Source organism: Prionailurus bengalensis, chromosome X, assembly GCF_016509475.1.
Source record: "Prionailurus bengalensis isolate Pbe53 chromosome X, Fcat_Pben_1.1_paternal_pri, whole genome shotgun sequence".
NCBI lineage: Eukaryota > Metazoa > Chordata > Mammalia > Carnivora > Felidae > Prionailurus > Prionailurus bengalensis.
Window position 1 is genome coordinate 33070301 of NC_057361.1, and position 21191 is coordinate 33091491.

The 21191-nt window shown below is 39.8% G+C and overlaps 1 non-coding gene across 1 annotated transcript; it reads left to right on the plus strand.

Moving 5' to 3' along the window:
* Nucleotides 1-13460: 13460 nt before the first annotated feature.
* Nucleotides 13461-13586, plus strand: LOC122478138. Its single transcript, XR_006295888.1, has one exon. It is a non-coding gene; the product is annotated as a small nucleolar RNA SNORA77 (small nucleolar RNA).
* The last annotated feature ends 7605 nt before the right edge of the window (nucleotides 13587-21191 follow it).

A 21191-nucleotide genomic window follows, 5' to 3' on the forward strand; every position in this document is an offset into this window, starting at 1 on the left:
GGGAAAGTTAGAAGAGGACAAAAAGGAATAAAGACTGTATCTGAAAAAAAAAAAGAGGGACGCCTGGGTGCCTCAGTCAGTTAAACCTCTGACTTCTGCTCAGGTCATGATCTCACGGCTCATGAGTTCAAGCCCTGTGTCAGGCTCTGTGCTGACAGCTCAGAGCCTGGAGCCTGCTTCAGATTCTGTGTCTCCCTCTCTCTCTGCCCCTCCCCTGCTCGCTAGCTCACTCTCTCTCTCTGTCTCAAAAATAAATAAAAACAGTAAAAAAAAGTTTAACAACAACAACAACAAAAAAGAAATGAAGACTGCATTTGAATGTCTAGGTCAGGTAGGCTTGGGTTAAAAAGAGGGAAGAAGACAATTTCCTTGATCAAGTAATGTATATGAAACTTAACTAATTGCAAGCATTAGTGAAGGAATGGAACTCTGCATACCTTCTTAGTTCTATCTCTGTTCAAGTTATCCATTGCTGTATAACAAATCATCCTAAAACTTACTAGCTGAAGACAACAATTCATGCAGACCCTCATGGTTCTATGTGTTGATTCTGCTTAGCTGGATGTGTCTCACTTAGAGCCTCTTGTTTGGTTGGAATCAGATGCTGGCTAAGGCAAGAGTTTTCAGAAGGCTCTATTGGGAGGGATGTCAGAGATTTTGCACTCACAAAGCTGGCAGTTGCTGTTGGGCTGTTGACAGGGAACATAACTAAGTCTCTTGACTAGAGCATCTACAAGTCCTCTACATGGCTTGAGTTTCTCACAGAATGGCAACGGGGTCCAGAGAGAAGGGTTTCCCCAAAGTGAGCATTCCAAGGGCCCAGATAGAAGTTGCCAGGCTTCTGAGACCTACCTACAGGCCTTAAGTCCCAGAATGCCACTTCTACCATATTCCATTAGTTAAACAGAGCCATCCCAGAGTCAGTGTGGGATGTGACTGCACAAGGCCAGGAATACTAGGAGGTGAATCATTGGGGGCCATCTGGTAAACTGGCTGCCATTACCAGGAATTCCTACTACACTGGAGGTGAAGTCAGAGTCACAGGCTGTAACTCAGACCCTATCAACTAGCTAATCACTCTGGGACTTGCCTTTCTCATTTGCAAGTTAAAGGGACTAGACCAGATGACCATTAGTATCCCTTATAACCCTATGATTCTCCATGTATTTCTCAGTCACTAAGTATCTTTTTATCCTAAGCCCCTTTTGTTTTTAGTCCATTTAATAACACTCACCATTTAATGAGGATGTTGTTTATTAGATGCTATTTGTAGAAGCCTACAAAATTTTGCAGAAGCAATTAGTAACTGGAATCAAATATGTTCTTTTTTTTTAAAGCATTTTTTACATGTTTATTTATGAGAGAGAGAGAGAGAGAGAGAGAGAGAGAGAGAGAAAGAGCGAGCAAGCAGGGGAGGGGCAGAGAGAGAGGGAGACACAGAATCTGTATCAGGCTCCAGGCTTCTGAGCTGTTAGCATAGAGCCTGATGCAGGGCTTGAACTCACGAACCGTGAGTTCATGACCGGAGCCAAATTTGGCTGCTTAACCAACTGAGCCACCCAGGTACCCCATCAAATATGTTTTTTATGGAAACCTCCAAACCACCTATTTTTTGTGTGCAGCCCTACTGTCTTATGCTACTAAAATTAAAAATTGTGTCAGATAAATGGTAGATAAATTGGCAGGGGACTCCTCAATTTTTATCATCATAATTAATTTTAAACTTCCACATGCATGCCTGAATCACTGATTCTCAGAATTCTGAGTGAGTTCCAACATTAGAGTGTGGCTGTTTATATTTTAAGTTTAAACTAACAAAATCAACATTTATCAGAAACATAAACAGGACTAGAACATAGCATTACGTAACTGTCTGCCAAAAAGTGCCATTTTTACAGAGAGTAGTATTTTCAGTATTGAATGAATTGAGTTCATCATGTGCCAGTGGGGTGCCTCTGGAACTTGTTTCTCTTTATTCTGCAATCTCAGGTTCCCAACTTTTTGCCCCAAGGTTTGATTCACTTCTTTGGATGCAAGAGGCAGCCTGTGGATCTTCTGTAACCAAAGAAATCACTTCATGCTCAGCTTCTTGCCATTTTATGGACAGAAGACTACAGGTGTTCCTTTGAGGTCTGGCTATAATGTTCATCAAAAAAAATTTTTTTCCCTTTATTGATGTCACAGCCTCAGAGCTGGAAACAATGAAAAGTTGGGTTAGTTTCCAGAATGCTTCTCTTAGACCAGACAGACACCATTATCATCACCTTCTTGTTTCCTTTCTCCTGTTGGGTAAACCCACTATACAGTCTCTACACAGAGACGTTTTTACTTCTCATAATTTCAGTGTCCTGAATCACATGTGCTGAGACTAGTTTAGATTCTGCCATGAAACTTTTCTAAGGTTGTCCCTATCTCCTTAGAATCTTATTTTGTAAGTTATTTTTTTATTTAAAAAATGTGTATTTATTTATTTTTGAGAGACAGAGCACGAGCAGGAGAGGGGCAGAGAGAGAGAGGGAGACACCGAAACTGAAGCAGGCTCCAGGCCCTGAGCTGTCAGCACAGAGCCCAACGCGGGGCTCGAACTCACCAACCGTGAGATCACAAGCTGAGCTGAAGTCAGTCGCTTAACTGACTGAACCACCCAGGTGCCCCTATAAGGAAGTTATTTACAAATTTTGCTGTTACCACTTTCAAAGAAAACCTGTGTTACAGTAGTTTTTGGTTTGTTTGTTTGTTCAAACCAAATAAACTTTAGTTCAATTTAGTAAATGAGTGAGACTTGCAGGACTGCCAATCAGTAAACTAATTTCTCTAATACGGTATAATTTGGAATGCCTGCAACATTTCAGTCTACTTTCCTATTCCTAAATTGGGGTGTGAAATTAAGGGCTAACGTATAAATCTTCCAGGATTTTAGACATCTTATTAAGAGAGAAGTTGCCTTCCTTTGCCTCCTGAACCATTTGCATAAAGGTACAACATATCCTGTGAGCCTCCTCACCAATGCTCGCTCTCTCTCTCTCTCTCTCTCATACACACACACACACACACACACACACACCCCACTAATGTATAATTTCAAGTTCCTGCCACCACTTTCAAACTCATTTGAAAAATTAAACTATTTTAGACACTCAGAAGTCCTTGATTATGACTATGGTTTATTATTTATAAACTAATACATACATGTTCATTTACCTGAAACAAAACAACAAATGGAACACTTGACTACCAAAATTTACTAACTCCAGAGACAATGTCAACTTCAGGGAGAAAGTTGGATGACTTCTCCAACTCACACCCAAAATTGACAGAAATAACTTCATCCTGATTATCGCCCTCAGGCTATTTAGAGCAAGCTGAGCCATTTGTAACGCTTAAAAATCCTACAAGCGTATTCTACCATCCATTAGTTCTGTTTTTATGATCAAAGAAATTTAAATGCAATGCTATAAACTTCGGAAGGGCAATTGTAAAATGAAATTTACATGTGGCAGTGAGCTAAAGAAGTTAATGTCTAATATTTCATTGTGTTTGAGCAAAATCATCTTCTAATTTAGTTGAAAGTTCCATTCTTAGTGAAAGAACATTATCAACAATAAACAAATGCAGTTTACATTTCAAAGTGACTTTTTTACATGTAATTCTTATGTTTAAGTGGCCTCATTTTCACAGAAACAATAGAGGATGAAAAAACAGGCACTGATCTTGAAGGCCTCAATTAGACTCTAAGCACTGCCACACTTTGGCGGAGTGATTGTGGGCAAGTTCATCTCTCTGAGTCTGTTTTGTCACCTGCACACTGAGAGCACTGGACTGGTATGTTAGGTAGGACGTAAGTTATCTCTTTCTCTCATGTAGATGTCTAGGTACAAGCATCAGCGGGTAGTGTGGTAACAGGACCCCAGAAGCCTCCCATCTTGCTATTCCCTTTGTAAGGCAATGTCCTCGCCTACACGGTCCATTACCATCTCTGCATTCCACCCAGCAGATAAAGGGAATTGGAAAGGGGAGAAAACTTATTACTTCAGTTCACATCCCATTGGTCAGAACTTAGTTACCTGGCCCAATTAGCTGCAAGAGATACATGGCATACAAGTGTTTGTACTGGGTAGCCTCGTGCCCAGCTAAATACTGGAACTTCTATGAAGTCCAAAGAAGAGATAGAAAAAATATTGGGGGACAATTGGCAATGTTTACTTACCACAATAAGATAGCCTTTGAAGTCTCATCTAGGGCTACACTTCTCAGGTTCTAAGCTGTGATTTTTGCTTTCAAATATAGAGTCTTTGGATTTGTAAATTCTGCTCTTAGGAGATAGTTTATGAACTAATTAGGAAATAAAGATATGCTACTAACAGATGAAAAGTGGTATTTTATAAGAATATCAGCAGACTTCCCACTGATATAGATTGAGAAGACATGCCAGGCTTTCCCTCAAATGGTCACTGATGTGTACATTGAGCTACATGGATTTGCCAATACTTAAAGTATTCTGATTTACAAAAGAATTCCATATGATTCAACCTTAATATATTCATATGCTTCATGTAGAAGGAGTATGCCAAACACCTAAGGATAATTCTAAAATAACTGCCAATCATAGTTAAATAAGGTATGACTAGTTCAAGAAAAATTTAAAAACTGGGTTCTTCATAGTATAGTTAACCCCTGAACAACATAGGTTTGAACTTCATGGATCCACTTATGCACGGATTTTTTTTTCTATAAATATATTGGAAAAATTTTTGGAGATTTGCGACAATTTGTAAAATCTCTCAGACACACCATGTGTTAGGGACATATCAAAAATTCATAAAAAGGTAGGTTTACCAGGAATGCATTAAATATAGATATTAGCCTATTTTATCATTTACTATCATAAAATACATAAATCTATTATAAAAAATGAACATTTATTGAATCTTATGCACACTTACAGAACATACATGGCACCATTTGCAGTTGAGGGAAATGGAAACAAATGTAAAGATGCAATATTAAATCATAACTGCATAAAAGTAACTGTAGTACAAATTGTACAACTGTAACAGTGTCACAGCCACCTCCTGTCGCTATTGTCATGAGCTCAAGTGTTGCGAGTATTCACTTAAAACACCATGACCTATTAACCGTCTCCATGTGAGCAGTTTATCTCTCCAGTAAATTGTGTATCACGGCAAAAAGTGGTTTCTTGTGGTTCTCATGTATTTTTCATCATGTTTAATGCAATACCTTAAACCTTGAATAACAGCATGGGATCCATACACGGTGGCACCAGTGATGCTGGAAGTGTTCCCAAGAAGCAGAGAAAAGCTATGACATTCCAACAAGTTGAATTGCTTGATATATACTGTAAATTGAGGTCGGCAGCAGCAGGTGCCCATTCTTTCAAGATAAATGAATCCAGCAGAAGGATCATTGTAAAAATAAAAAAGGAAGTTTGTGAAGCCATGACTGCAGCAATGCCAGCAGGTGTGAAAACCCTGCGCTTTTTGCAAAATATCTCTATCTTGTATTGAAATGTAGCTTTTATGTAGGTACAGGGTTGTTGTAGGAAAGGCATACCTATGGATTCTAATAGGATTTGGGAAAAAACAAAGTCATTATACAACAACTTAAAGCAAAAGGAAGGTGAAGGATCTAAAGCTGGAGAATTTCATGCCAGCAACAGATGGTTTGATAATTTTAGAAAGAGGTTTGGCTTAAAAAACAACGTCAGGATAAGGGGCGTCCGGTGGCTCAGTTGGTTAAAAAATGTCAAGACAAGAGAGGAGAAGCAGCTTTTGCCGACAAAGAGGCAGCAGATGAGTTCCCAGACACCATGAAGAAAATTATTAAGGAGAAAGACTATCTGCCTGAATAGGTTTTTAAACAGACAAAAGTGCCCTATGCTAGAAAAAAAATGCTTTATTAGTAAGGAAATGAGCACCAGGATTTAAGGCAGGAAGAGATAGGCTAACTACTGTTTCGTGCAAATGCAGTTATGATCAGGAGTGTCCTTATTTATAAAGCTTCTAACCCCGGAACCTTGAAGGGAAAGATGAACACTGGCTGCTAGTCTTCTACTTGTACAACAAGAAGGACTGGACAATGAGAACGCTTTTTGTAGACTGGTTCCATCAGTGCTTGCCCGTGAGGTCAGGAAGTACCCAGCCTGTAAGAGATTGCCATTTAAAGTTCTTTTGATATTGGACAATGGCCCCGGCCACCCAAAACCCCATGAGTTTGACACCAATGGTGTCAAAATGGTCTGCTTGCCCCCAAACGCAACATCTCTAATTCAGCCTCTGGATCAGGGGGTCACAAGGACACTTACGGCTCATTGCACACATACACCACGGGAAGGATCGTCAACACTATGGTAGAGAACTCCGAACATCCTGAAGAATTCCACTATTGAAGATGCCATTGTTATGACAGGAAAAGCCATGAAAACCATCCAGCCCAAGACAATAAATTCCTGCTCGAGAGAACTGTGTTCAGTGTTTTGCATGACTTTATAGGATTTATACAGAGCCAGTCAAGGAAATCATGAAAGAGATCGTGTCTATAACAAAAATGGTGGGGAATAAAGGGTTTCAAGGTTTGGAACTTGGAGAAATTCAAGACCTAACAGACATCACCCCAGAGGAATTAACAGAAGACGACTTGCAGGACATGAGTGCTTCCAAACCAGACAATGCCAGACAACGAGGAAGAAATGTAGAGGTAATGGTGCCAGGACACAAATCGATGCTAGACAGTCTGGCAGAAGGGTTTCAATTATTCAAGACTGCTTTTGACTTCTTTTCTGACATGAACCCTTGTGTGTGTCCACACAAAAAGAACAAACCTTTTAGAGTCTCTAAAAGAAAAGAAGTGAGCTTTATTCGAGTCCAAGTTAGGGCAGCCGTCCGAGATACACAATCCTCACAAAGAAAAGAGTGCTTCGGGGAAGGCACACTTGGTGTAGGGTTATGTACTTTTCCTATGTAAAAAGTTACCAATCACCATAACACAAGACATTCCAGAAAGTTATAGACCTTACTTTAAGCTTTTAGTATGAGCAGATCTGTATGACTTTAGTCTCAGCACCAGGGAGGTTTTACTCTTCTCTTTATGTTTGGAATGTTCTCTTGTAGGTCATTTGTCAACAAATCAGACCTACAATGTGTGCTCAAGGCAGAAAGAGCACCCACGCTCTGATGTTTTGCCAAATCATTCTGACCTTGGTAAATGTTAAAATATACCTTCCATGAGACCCCATGAGCAGGACCCACAAACATTAAATGTTGAAAATTTCCTTTATTTTATCATATGATATAGGTACTTGTTTTGGAAAGCAAAATTACGAAAGGGAACACTGAAAGAAGGATTGGTGTCATACAGAAACAGTTTTGGAGACACGAAAAAGAAAAAAAAATGTCAGAAATTATGATGTGTTTCTATAAACTTACACTGGGTGTGCCTGTGTCTCCTGCCTTCTCTTGCACCTCCTCCCTCTTTCTGCCTCTGCCACCCCTGAGACAGCAAGACCAACCCCTCCTTCTCCTCAGCCTGCTCAACACGGAGACCGAGATGAAGATCTTTACAGTGATCCACTTCCACTTAATGGATAGTAAATAATCACCATGCTGGGCACGCCTGGGTGGCTCAGTCGGTTGAGTGTCCGACTTTGGCTCAGGTCATGATCTTGCAGTTAGTGAGTTCAAGCCCCGCGTCGGGCTCTGTGCTGACAGCTTGGAGCCTGCAGTCTGCTTTGGATTCTGTGTCTCCCTCTCTGTACCCCTTCCCTACTCATGCTCTGTCTCTCTGTGTCTCTCAAAGATGAATAAACGTTAAAAAAATTAAAAAAAAATCACCATGCTGTAGTTAATAAACTTAGCTGTTGCATATGTAAGTGTCTTCTTGTGAAAATCTAATAACTGTACCACAAGAAAAGTATGTTTTTGTTATCATCATGATCTAAGCATTCATCATGTAGAACACTGTGTGCGACACTTGGAAGTGGACAACCTATCCTTCCATAGGTATATGGTGAGTGGTATTTAATATAAAAAGAATAGTGTGTTAGTTTTACTACTGTTTTATAACTTTGCTTTCAAAGAGTTATATTACCATACAGTATGCCTCCCCTCATAACTGGAGAAACTGTATCAGCCTATCATCACAGGAGGATTTTTTAAAATGTAACAATGTTTCCAATACTGTATCATGATTATGACTATAATACTGTACTGCATGCCATAACATTTTATAAAGATTCACTCATTAGTGTATAGGCTAGGCTACCATAAGGCAATCCTATCAATTACACTAGGCTTCAAGGGAAACAAAAGCAAAAATGAACTACTGGGACCTCATCAAAATAAAAAGCTTCTGCACAGCGAAGGAAACAATCAGAAAAACAAAAAGGCAACTGACAGAATGGGAGAAGATATTTGCAAATGACATAGCAGATAAAGGGTTAGTATCCAAAATCTATAAAGAACTTCTCAAACTCAACATCCAAAAAACAAATCATCCAGTGAAGAAATAGGCAAAAGACATGAATAGACACTTTTCCAAAGAAGACATCCAGATGGCCAACTGACACATGAAAAAATGCCCAACATCACTCATCATCAGGGAAATACAAATCAAAACCACAATGAGATACCATCTTACACCCGTCAGAATAGTTAACAGTAACAAATCAGGCAACAACAGATGTTGGCAAGGATACAGAGAAAGAGGCTCTCTTTTGCATGTTGGTGGGAATGCCAGCTGGTGCAGCCACTCTGGAAAACGGAATTCAGGTTCTTCAAAAAACTAAAAATAGAACTACCCTACGACCCAGCAATGGCACTACTAGGCATTTATCCACGGGATACAGGTGTGCTGTTTCGAAGGGACACATGCACCCCCATGTTTATAGCAGCACTATCAACAAGAGCCAAAGTATGGAAAGAACCCAAATGTCCATCGCTGGATGAATGGATAAAGAAGATGTGGTATATATATATATATATATATATATATATATATATATATACACACACACACACACACACACACACAATGGAGTATTACTCAGCAATGAAAAATAATGAAATCTTGCCATTTGCAACTATGTGGATGGAACTGGAGGGTATTATGCTAAGTGAAATTAGTCAGAGAAAGACAAATATCATAGGACTTCACTCATATGAGGACTTTAAGAGACAAAATAGATGAACATAAGGGAAGGGAAACAAAAATAATATAAAAACAGGGAGGGGAACAAAACAAAAGAGACTCATAAATATAGAGAACAAACTGAGGGTTGCTGGAGGGGTTGTGGGAGGGAGGATGGGCTAAATGGGTAAAGGGCAGTAAGGAATCTACTGAAATCATTGCTTCACTATATGCTAACTAATTTGGATGTAAATTTTAAAAAATAAAAAATAAAGTTAAATAAAAAAAAAAGAGTCTGTAACATTCTGACAAGTGAAAACATTTCCAGATCACCACAACATGATAACTGCCTCACGATGACTGGTTACAACCATGTGTGAAATTCAATACTTAAAAAAAAAATTTCGAGAAATTTCTTGTATTATTTCAAATAAAATCAAGTGGGGGCGCCTGGGTGGCGCAGTCGGTTAAGCGTCCGACTTCAGCCAGGTCACGATCTCACGGTCCGTGAGTTCGAGCCCCGCGTGGGGCTCTGGGCTGACAGCTCAGAGCCTGGAGCCTGTTTCCGATTCTGTGTCTCCCTCTCTCTCTGCCCCTCCCCCGTTCATGCTCTGTCTCTCTCTGTCCCAAAAACAAATAAACGTTGAAAAAAAAAATTAAAAAAAATAAATAAAAAAAACTACACTAGGCTACTGTAAAGCAATTGTTTTGCTGCTTCATTATCAGTATATGAATGATATACCCATAAACAAATATGAATTTCTTTTTCACATTATCTTTTCATTTTTGATGTCTAGTGCTAGTAATAAGTATAACATCTAGCATAACCTTATGGTATTGAAAAATACATTTTTCTCTTATTTTCTTAATAACATTTTCTTTTCTGTAGCTTACTTTATGGTAAGGATACGATATATGTGTTAAGCAGCCATTTATGTTTTCTGTAAGGCTTCTGGTCAACAGTAGGCTATTAGCAGTTAAGTTTTGGGGGAGTCAAAAGTTATACACAGTTTGGGGTGCATGAATGGCTCAGTCAGTTAAGCGTCTGACTCTTGATTTTGGCTCAGGTCATGATCTCACTGTCATGAGATTGAGCCCCCTATCGGGCTCTGCGCTGATGGTGTGGAGCCTACTTGGGATTCTCTCTCTCTCTCTGCCCCTCCCCTGCTCATTCTCCCTCTGCCTCGATAAATAAATAAACTTAAAAAAACAAGTTTTACACATATTTTTAACTATGCAGAGGGTTGGTGCTCCTAACCCCCCACGTTGTTGAAAGGTCAATTGTATTTTTTTTTCACCAACCCGTAATATTAAGACTCACTTTTATATAGCTCTTGTGTACTTGGGATGGAAATATGAAACTCTTAAGAACCAGTCTTCCTGGAATATATTTATGACTGGACCAGTATTGCAAGATACTGGTCTTCTTAATATTTACAAAGGGGACCTAGAAAGTCTTGGGTTTTTTTTTTTTTTTCGACATAGCAAATACAAAAGAAATTTGAGCAAGCACTTCATCACCTCCATGTTTACTGGTATGAAGTCTGCAGTTTTATTTTTCCAATAAGAAAGGGAAAGCACAGCCCATGACCTTTTGCTGACTGTAGCGCATTGTTCTTTAGAGCCGTTTCTCATGGAACTGCTGATTTACATGAAATGATCTCTTAGCAACAATCACTCATCCAGAGTAAGACACTCTTTTTTTAATTTTTTTTTTTTTAGTTTATTTATTTTGAGAGAGAGAGAGAGAGCAAATAGGGGAGGGGAAGAGAGACAAGGAGAGAGAGAATCCCACACCAGTACTGCGCTGTCTCCACAGAGCCCGATGCAGGGCTTGAACCTACGAACCCTGAGATTATGACCTGAGCCGAAACTAAGAGGTCGATACTTAACAGACTGAGCCACCCAGGCGCTCCATCTAAGTGCAACAAAGTTTTCATCTTTGAAACAGATCAGTTTGCCTTTCCAGTTATAAATACAAAATTTTTAAATGCACATTTAAAGGTCCCATGGTATTATTTGATTTAACAAAGAGTTCTCAGTTTTAGAGATACATAATGAAATATTTGTGGGTAAAATGATATCTCATAGTTTCTTCAAAATAATAAGGGAGAAAGGGGAGAAATAATGCCATGAACTAATAATTGTTGAAGATGGAAGACAGGAACTAGGGAATTTATGGTAATATTCTACTTTTATGCACAATTGAAATTGACCATAATCAAGGAATAATTGTTTCCTCCTACCCACCCCCCCCAACAGCACATATAGATAGAACAAAACATACTATTTCATGCAGGTATAGTGTCATCACAAAGTATTGCCAAAACAACTTTAAATGTTTATATTTATTGTTAAGGTCCTTATAGAGCACTGTTCTAAGGTCATAAATCTTATTTAAAATAAGTAATATAACTTGAGAATAAAATCTGCTTAGTTCTCCCGCACATTTATACACCTCATAAGAAATGAGTTTCTAGTATTTGTACCATTTTTTATAGATTACAGAACTTTCCCTGGTAGCCTTTTAAAATATTTATATGCCACCATTGTTGGATAACTTAACATTGAGAAAATATTTTTCTACTCCTGACAAAAACAACAATACATAAATCTTTCCTTGTATGCAAAAATTACCTTAGACATTTGAAGAAAATAGAAGAGTGTGTACTTTTATTTTTATGTATAAGAAACATATGGTTATGCTTTTGGGGGAATTATTGATTGACAATATGAAAAATTATTTAAATTTAACTTCCAAAATTAACTTTACTCAAAACAATTCCCTTTGGCAATTAAGACTTCAAAAGCTGATGAGAGGCAATGATTTGACGTCCCACTTAAAAATGTAACTTTATGGGGCACCTGGGTGGCTCAGTCGGTTGGGCGGCTGACTTCAGCTCAGGTCATGATCTCACGGTCCGTGGGTTCAGACCCTGTGTCGGGGTCTGTGCTGGCAGCTCAGAGCCTGGAGCCTGCTTCAGATTCTGTGTCTCCCTCTCTCTCTGCCCCTCCCCTGCTTGCTGTCCGACTCTGTCTGTCTCTCAAATAATAAAAAAAAATTTTAAAATTAAAAAAAATTAAAAAATGTAACTTCACAAGTTATTACCTTAAACAACAAATGTATCGTGTAGGTCATGGCTACTTAAACCATTTCCCAGTTTTACAAAGCAACAGTTTTATTCCATACGGCACCATTGACTAAAAAAGTTAGCATTGAATTTGGAAACAATGAAATATGGTTTGAAACTTGTCTCCTAACATGGAAGAGTCTAGAAAGTGTATTTTGTTTCTAATCTGTGAACATAATTAAGGGATCCAACTGGTAAAATGTGAACCATGACTTCAGACTCTATGCAGCTTTTCTCCCATCTATTCTCTCCTCAGACACAATATAGTTCAGGGTCCTCAATCACTACCACCACCCTTTTCTCCCTCCCTTCCTCTCCCCTAACACATGTTATCATGTGACATTTTCCTGCACAACCCCAGACCCAAAGTTTAAATTCTATGACACAGTTTGATGGTGATTACTGAAGAGAGTGTGGGCAGTTAATACCAAGGGTTTGGTATATGATCCGATAATGTGACTCATTTCCAGCATGTGGGCCCAGAGACTGACGGCTACTTTCATACATGTCCTCAATGACCTCATTCTCTACATACTTTTCATAGCCTTTTATCACATTTGCAAAAAGGTATGTATTATTAATCACTTTCATCAGGACATAGCAACATAACATATGAAAAACTACACACTATCCAACCAGTATTCCAGATGATATTAATGGCACCAAATTGATGTTTTACCCTATTTCGTACTTTTCTCTCTTTATTGACTTTAAAAGCCCGATCATGCCCGAAACCTCCTTTACTTGTCTCAGTAATCTTCTACCCATGAGTTCATCTAATGGTTTATTCAAGTCATGAATATTTTGAAGCCGCACACTCTCCTGGGAAAATATGTCCTTCACATTTCCTGTCTACTATGTAAAGTATGCATTGCTCTCTTTAATCTGAAAGAAACTATCTTTTCTAAGCTTCCAAGGGTGACTCTTCAATCCATAATTTGAAAAACAAAGAAGCCTAGTTAATTTTCTCTATACACATTCAGGTTTCATGAGCTTCAATCCTGCACTCACGTTAGGGTCTATCTTTGAAGCGTTCTTACTTAGAAAACCTACTCAGTAAAGTTCTCCAGCCATTCAATTATACAAACTGCTGTCGCTGAAGGTGTTTCCAGCACTGCTAACAGTCTACTTGGTCTGTGATCAAAACTAAACAAGGAAATGTATGCGGAAAAAAAAAAATCAGTGTGCACAGACTCACTCTGCGTGCGGCTGCAGCCCCAGGTGAGTGCTTTCTCTGCCCCAGAAACATCCCCACGTGCTATAACCACCTTCACCTACCTGTCAAGGGTGATGCAGCCATCTGGGGACACAGGGAGAAGAAGAAAAATAAATCAGTGTGGATTTCTGTTGGGTGCCAGGACATGTGGAAGTTTACATTTTGAGAGAGATGTTGCTTTGCCCCGACCAACACCAAGTCCAGAGCATATGATTTCATTCATTAGTCAGTTGGTTTGTCCATTTGTTAAATAATTCATTTGTTAAAAATCTAATATTTATTGAGCTGCTACTGTGTGTCATGCCCTGCTCTGGGTGTTGTTGAAACAACGGTGACCTTGCCTTCATGGCATTTATGGTATAGGTGGTTATATGTATTTCTCTTTCTGAAAGAGAATTTAATTGGCTAGCACTCATGTATATTATAGGGCTGTCTATTAGAGGGCTGTTAAAAAATGCATAGCCAATTAATGAGGAAGAGGAAGAGAGGGAGCAAGGTTTACTTAGTATTAGTAGCAGAGATATCCATACATCTCTAAACCTCATGTCCAAAAGAGTTTTAGGTGTAAGAATACTCATGAGGACAAAAGAGTCACTTTTCTCTGAGTCCATACTCCTAATTTTACTGTGTTTAAGGACTCCATTAAAAAAATTTTTTTTTAACATTTATTTTTGAGAGACCAGGAGAGACAGAGCATGAGCAGGGGAGGGGCAGAGAGAGAGAGGGAGACACAGAATCTGAAACAGGCTCCAGGCTCCGAGCTGTTAGCACAGAGCCCGACTCGGGGCTCCAATTCACAAACTGCGAGATCATGACCTGAGCTAAAGTCAGATGCTTAACTGCCTGAGCCACCCAGACACCCCTAGGGATTCCTTCTTAAACTAAAACAAGATTCATATCCACTACCCCTGCCCACACACACAGAATAAAGAGTAATGGTTGTCATAAGAAGGCCCATAATAAGGAAAATTTCCTAGTAAAGAATAATGTTTTGTTTTAGGGTTCCCTCAAGTACACCCTTGAAACAAAGATTTGATTCCAAGTAGTTTGTTTTTGAGATAACACCAAGAAACAATAGGAGAATAAAGAAGTAAGGCGGGGAAGGGAAAAAGTCTAATACAGTGAGTTCATGAGCACATTGCTGCTATAGGCAACTGGGACTCAATCCTAATGAGGAGTCTCAGAGAGACTATGAACTATGCACCTAAGAATTATCCCTCCCATGACAAAGAACCTGGAGTATTTATGTACCAACTACAGTTCTTCCTTGTATGAGGGTAGTTCCTATGGGCATTAAATACTCCCCAGCCCTTCTGATCTGCCATACATGAACTGAGCTCATTCCTGGGGACAGAGAAATCTCTAAGGCAGAGAGCATAAAGAACTATCTTCAGATGACCTCAGGGTACGCCTGGGTATATGGGCAGTTGCCAGCAACAAATTTTAAAATAGATTTGTATTTTCTTAATTAGAAGTGTATTTACGTATTAATTAAAATAGCAGTCCCTTGTGAGCCATTATATGTCCTCAGACAAAGCTCTACCAAGGACTACAACCCAAAGGTTAGGACAACTGTCCTATATAGCTTGACAAATACATGTTATAAGAAAGTAGAAATATTTTTCTTCTTAAAAAATCATAAAGGAAAAAATCATATTGCTTACTTATTTCTTCAGAAGATAATCGTATTCTTTGAGCCATTTTTGAAACCAATCTCTGCCTTCGAGGGTGTAAAATAAGATGTGGCACCTTTATGCAGGGCAGCCCCTACCACCAAGATTTTTGCTACTCATCATTCTCCTGTAGTGCTTCTTCCACAGTCCTCTTTGGGTGAAACTGATCATTTGATAAGCAGTAGGAGGTCACTGGAGCCATTGCTAATCTAGAACTCTCCACAAGAAAGCTACCATCTCTGGCCAAATGTAACCGAAGAATAATTTGAAGTCCTTCCAGAATAGAAAGTACAACTCCAGTATGGGATACTTGAACTGCATGTGCTCAATCACAAAATAACTGTCAGGAGAGTATTAAGGACCAGTGATGATCTCCACTGCTCCTTGAGTTCATTTCTGCAAGAATTGAGCTTGAGTGTAATGGGAGCTAGTAAATGCTGAGAGCAGGCCATAAAATTTTTTTGCCATTTCACCCCCATGCCTCACTCCTAGACTAAAAACGGACAGTGGGCACTTGTGAGCCATATTTCAAGTGTGGGTTTAGGTAATCCAAGTGGTAGGTATATGCACTAGGCAATTATTTGAGACCTATTACGCACACTAAACAGTTTACAGGGGGAAGAGGGAAGAAAATATTGTCGAGACCTCACAAAACTACATTCTTGTTGAAAATAAGCATATACAGGGGCGTGTGGGTGGCTCTGTCAGTTAAGCATCTGACTCTTGATTTTGGCTCAGGTCATGATCTCATGTTTCATGGGATTGAGCCCCACATCGGGCTCCATGTTGGGCATGGAGACTGCTTGGTATTTTCTCTCTCCCTTTCTCTCTGCCCCTCCCCCACTCGCTCGCGTGTGCTCTCTCTCAAAAAAAAAAAAGAAAAGAAAAGAAAAGAAAAGAAAAGAAAAGAAAAGAAAAGAAAAGAAAAGAAGCATTCACAAAGATTCACAAATAGCAATGGTTATTAGCTCAACTGACCAAGGAACAACAGGTTGGGAACAGGGGGCTAAACAACTTTGTAGAAAACTAGTTTTAGTTCTACAAGGAAAGGCAATCCAAATCTCTTCTCTACCCTGACTATAAAATATCAATCTTCCCAAATGAAGGGTGGAAAGCCACTCCACACACAGAAATGGCCACCTATCAAACATGAACAGAGTACTGAAATCAAGAGTAACACAAAAGGGTGATATTCTAGCCAGCACATGAGAGAAGAGCTCACATAACCTAAACTTCCCTCATCCCACCCATGGCCAAAGGCTTGGCAGCCCCCTCTGAGGAAAAGTATCCTTCATTCTCAAACTAGAGCCCTTCATGAGTTTTAAAAACTTACACTCATTTTCTAGTAGAAACTGAGCAAAGAGAGACTATTCTATGTGGCTGAACAGGAGAGACCTGCCTTGCTGAAGGTTAGGACAGTCCCAAGAAAGCTGGGGCAGGGGGCGTGTGGTGTTCCTGCGCTACTCTATGGAATCACAGCAGCTTTTCCCTGCCTGTGTCTGTACCTGTCTGTTCTCACATTACTTACGCTGGGAGAGGCCTCACGGAAGTCTATGGCCCAGTGCCCTGTTTATACCCCATTTATGAAAGGGGTGGCTCAGGTCACTAAGGGTACAGTTGAAACTCAGATCTGGTTCTAATCCAGCTTCCATGTCATCTTGGGCAAGTAATTTATAATCTAGGTTTCAGTTTCCTCATGCTGGAAAATCATAAAGAAACAATTCCCACCTCACAGAACTGTGAGCATTAGTGAGAATACAAAAATGTAAAAAACAATCCAAATCTCTCTGGCTTGTCAAGCACATTTTTTGTTCTTATCAAAGTCCAGTGCAGTTTGGTGGTCAAGGTGATGGGGAAATACTGTCCACATGTCATTCAAAGACGCAGGCTCCTTCCATACTGTGTATATGTCACAATCTCAGATCTTTTCCTCTTCTCGATTAAGCCAAAGGATTGTGCGGAGAGCTTGTTATTAAACTACACCTGATGATGGCACATGCCATTTCCCCCCATATTCCATTAGCCAAAACTCAGAACAAGGCTCAACATTATTATATGGGAAGCTAGGCCATAAAGACCAGTTATGTGGCCAAAAGAAAAAGGAAATGGGGTTTGATAAACATAGTTGCTGCCACCATAAATTTGTCTAATTTGGGATACTGTAAAGTATTAGAAATGTAGTTAGCTACAAATGTAAAGTTTATGCTTTAGTCATCTGAGTTCTATGTCTAATAATTGGTTTCAAAATCAGATTGGAAGATACAGTGGTTATTTTTGAGTACCCTAAAAATGAACGGAAAGGACTGTTCAAATTAGAGAGCTTTTTCTTTGGGGGTGAAAGCTTGAGCCTACAAGATATTGGAAACCATGCTCCCCACCACGTGGAAGAACCTAGTACAGAAAATTAGGCTTCTAGGCATAGAGAAACATAGACGAAAGTTGCAATAGGAAGAGAAGATTCTGGTGGTGATTCCTAGATTTGGTGATCCCCAAGGCTTATAGGAGATACCTCAGTGCCTTTCCACCAACTTCTCCTTTGTGCTTATGTTGGATTTATTTAGGACACTTGCAGCAACAGCATTCCTAAGAAAGACTAGCACATTAACAAGAACAGATTGATAATATCAAATACTGGAAAAGATTTGGAGCAAATAAAATAGTTTTATGCTACTTGTGGGGGTGTAAACTGACACTACCACTTGAAGAACTGGTAACATGTCCTGAAGCTGTATCCTATGACCTAGCAATTCTAACCCTAAGTATATACCCAACAAAAATGTATGAATAGCTTCATCAAAAGTTATATACAATGTTATTCTTAACATTCCCCAATTGGAAACAATCCAAATATCAATAATAGCATGATAGATCAATAAATGTTCATTGGTATATGAGTGGATAAAGAAATTACGGAGTGTGAAAATATATATTCACACAGCTTTAAAAAGGAGATCCTGCTATTTGCATCAACATGGATGAATCTGGGGGACATATATTAAGTGAAATAATTCAGACACAGAAAGAAAAATAATGCATGATGTCACTTACGTGTGGAATCTCAAAAAGTCAAATACATAGAAGCAGAGAGTAGAACTGTGGTTGCCAGGGGTGGGGAGGTGGGGGACACGGGGAGACATTGGTCAAATGTTACAAAGTTGCACTTATGTAGGATGAATAAGCCTAGAATCTAATGCACAGCATGGGGGACTATAGTTAAAAATATTCTTTTACATACTGAAAATGTTCTGACAGAGAGTAGATATTAGGTGCTCCCACCACACACACACAGACACACGCACACATACACGTGCACGCACACGCACAGGCGCATGCACACACACGCACAAACACACAGGAACTGTGAGGAGATGGATATGTTCATTAGCTTGACTGTAATAATCATTTCACTATGTATATGTATGTCAAAACATCATGTTGTACAGTGTAAGCATATATATCCTTTTTATTTCAAAACTTTACAAATGTTTTAAAAAATTCTATAAAGAAAAATACAGAGGTTTTAAAGGAATAAAGATGTGAAATCTATCCCCCTCCAAGAAACTAACTTGTCGCATCTTCATAATCAATGAGAACGAAAAAACTATTGCTACGTACTACAACATGGATGAATTCCACAAACGTGCCATGAGTGAATGAAGCCAGACACACAAAAAAGGAAACTGTATAATTCCATTTACGTGATGTTCGAAAACATGATAAACTAGTCTATGCTTTTAGGAGAAAGCTTTGTAGTGGGCATTCTGCTGAGCCACTCACATTTGCCTTTGAGACTAAAACGCTTACTCCTCAGAGCTGCCAGGCTGCGGGCTGACCACCCTCAGCGGCCACCCCTCTCCAGGAGTTAATCTCCCTAGACCAGAGAAAGCTCTTTTTCTTCAGGTCATGCTTTCTTTATGTTAGTGCACATCCAGTGATGTTTTACGTTAATGTACTAAGGTCCAGTTCACCGGGGCAATTTGGGGCAACTCTGCAGAGCCATCTCAGCTTCGAAGTACTCTGCGGGGGCAGCGAAGGTCTGTACTGTGACTGCATTGTGGCCCACCTCCTCCCTCTGTCCAATGCTGTTTCTTTCACTCCCCACATAAGCTTGATTGAAAAATCACTTCCTAATAAAGTTCTGGTGAGAATTCGCCATCTCAGAGTCTGTTTCCCAGGAAGGGGACCTGCAATATGATTACTCATTGCACCCATCCTAGGCCACCAGCTATGCTGAGCCTTCCTGCTGCCCACCCCAGGCTCATGGGGAGGACACAGATGTCATGAAATGATGGAGAGGCCTGCTGAGCTCACCGGCACGCCCACCTTACCCATCCCCAGGTGAGTGGGAAGTGAAATAAGACATGGGCTTCTGGGGTGTTGGAAATGTTCCAGTTTGACATCTGCTTAATGGTTGCACGAGTGTATCTATTTTGTGAAATACGTACTGAGCTTTGCACTTTTGTTTTTTTAATGTTTATTTATTTTTGAGAGAGAGGATGAATGAATGAATGAATGAATGAATGAATATGAGAGGAAGAGGGGCAGAGAGAGAAGGAGACAGAATCCGAAGCAGGCTTCAGGCTCTGAGCTGTCAGCACAGAGCCCAACACGGGGCTCGAACTCACGAACCGTGAGATCATGATCTGAGCCGAAGTCAGATGCTTAACCGACTCAGCCACCCATGTGCCCCTGCACATATGTTTGTGTACCTTTCTGTATGTATGTTTTACTTCAGTAAAAAGTGAGGAAAAATTAGACCCAAGAAGAAGAAAAAAACCTGAAACAAAACTATAATCCCAAGTTTACTACTCAGAAATGAAGACACTGAGCGAATGAAGGTTATTCAGCTAAATACAGTTGATTTCTTGTCTTTTGCAGTAGTTATATTCTACAAAGTCTCTGTAAACACTAAATTAGTAGACATTAAGCCATCGCTCCTAGAGGATATACAAGGTTAAATTGCTGCAAGTCTCTTTGGCCACAATATTTTTTGTCAAGGAGACAATACAAAACCTTGTTTTCTGTGTATTACTATTTAAACATAACTTATTTTAACATATGCCATTGATTCACTAACATTGTACTCACAGTTAATAGCACTGTAACTAATTCCTGATGAAGTTGATATAACACATGTATTCTCTGTAAGGCACATCACAGCCTTGCACTTAGGAACACTAGATAGTCCTTCAGCATTACATTTGGGGGCCACTTTAACCAGCTAAATCACCAAAAAACCCACAAACAAGACAAAAAATTGGTGTAAAATAGACCATGAAAAGAACACTTGTTTTCAGTATGAAAGCTGAATCAAGAAGCAAGAGTGGGGGTTCCGGTTCAAGATGGCAATGTAGGAAGACCCTGAAACTCACCTTCTCCACAGAACACACCAAATTACACCTATTAACAAAATTCCTCCTGAAGAAGAAGTGAGGGCTGACCGAAAAGATACTGAATAACCAAAGACAGAGAGAATGGCAAGAGAATAATAAGAAAGATGAAGAAATGGTAACAAAGGGAACCCCCACCTCCAAAACACTGTGAATAGCAATGGGAATAGTACTGAGGGACCAGGAACAGATCCCTTTGTCCTTGGGTACACAAAAAAACCTTCAGTTTAAAGGGACAACTAGCATATAAAATAGACAATTCTACAACTCTGCCAAGTGGCAGAGGATCTATGGGAAAGCTCTCCAGGTCAGAGGGATTGGAGAACCGCACAGTTTACATTCCCACCCCACCTTCCCTCCCAGCCTAGACGGGAGCAGAGTCTGGACGCCATAAAGGGCTGAGCCGGTTGTCTCAATGACCTTGCAACTTCAGTGAGCTCAGGGTTTACAAGCCCACACCTGCCCTAGACATGCTGGGACACAGAAAAAAAAAGCCATGGTTTAAAAGGGCTGAAGAAGGGAAGGAACGTTCGCTCCCCCTCCTCCTCAAAAGCTCAGACCAGAGCAGGGTCTGGCTCACAGTGAGCTTGTGACCTCAGTGAGCCCAGGATCCACAAGCCCACACCAGCTGCCCTGTGAT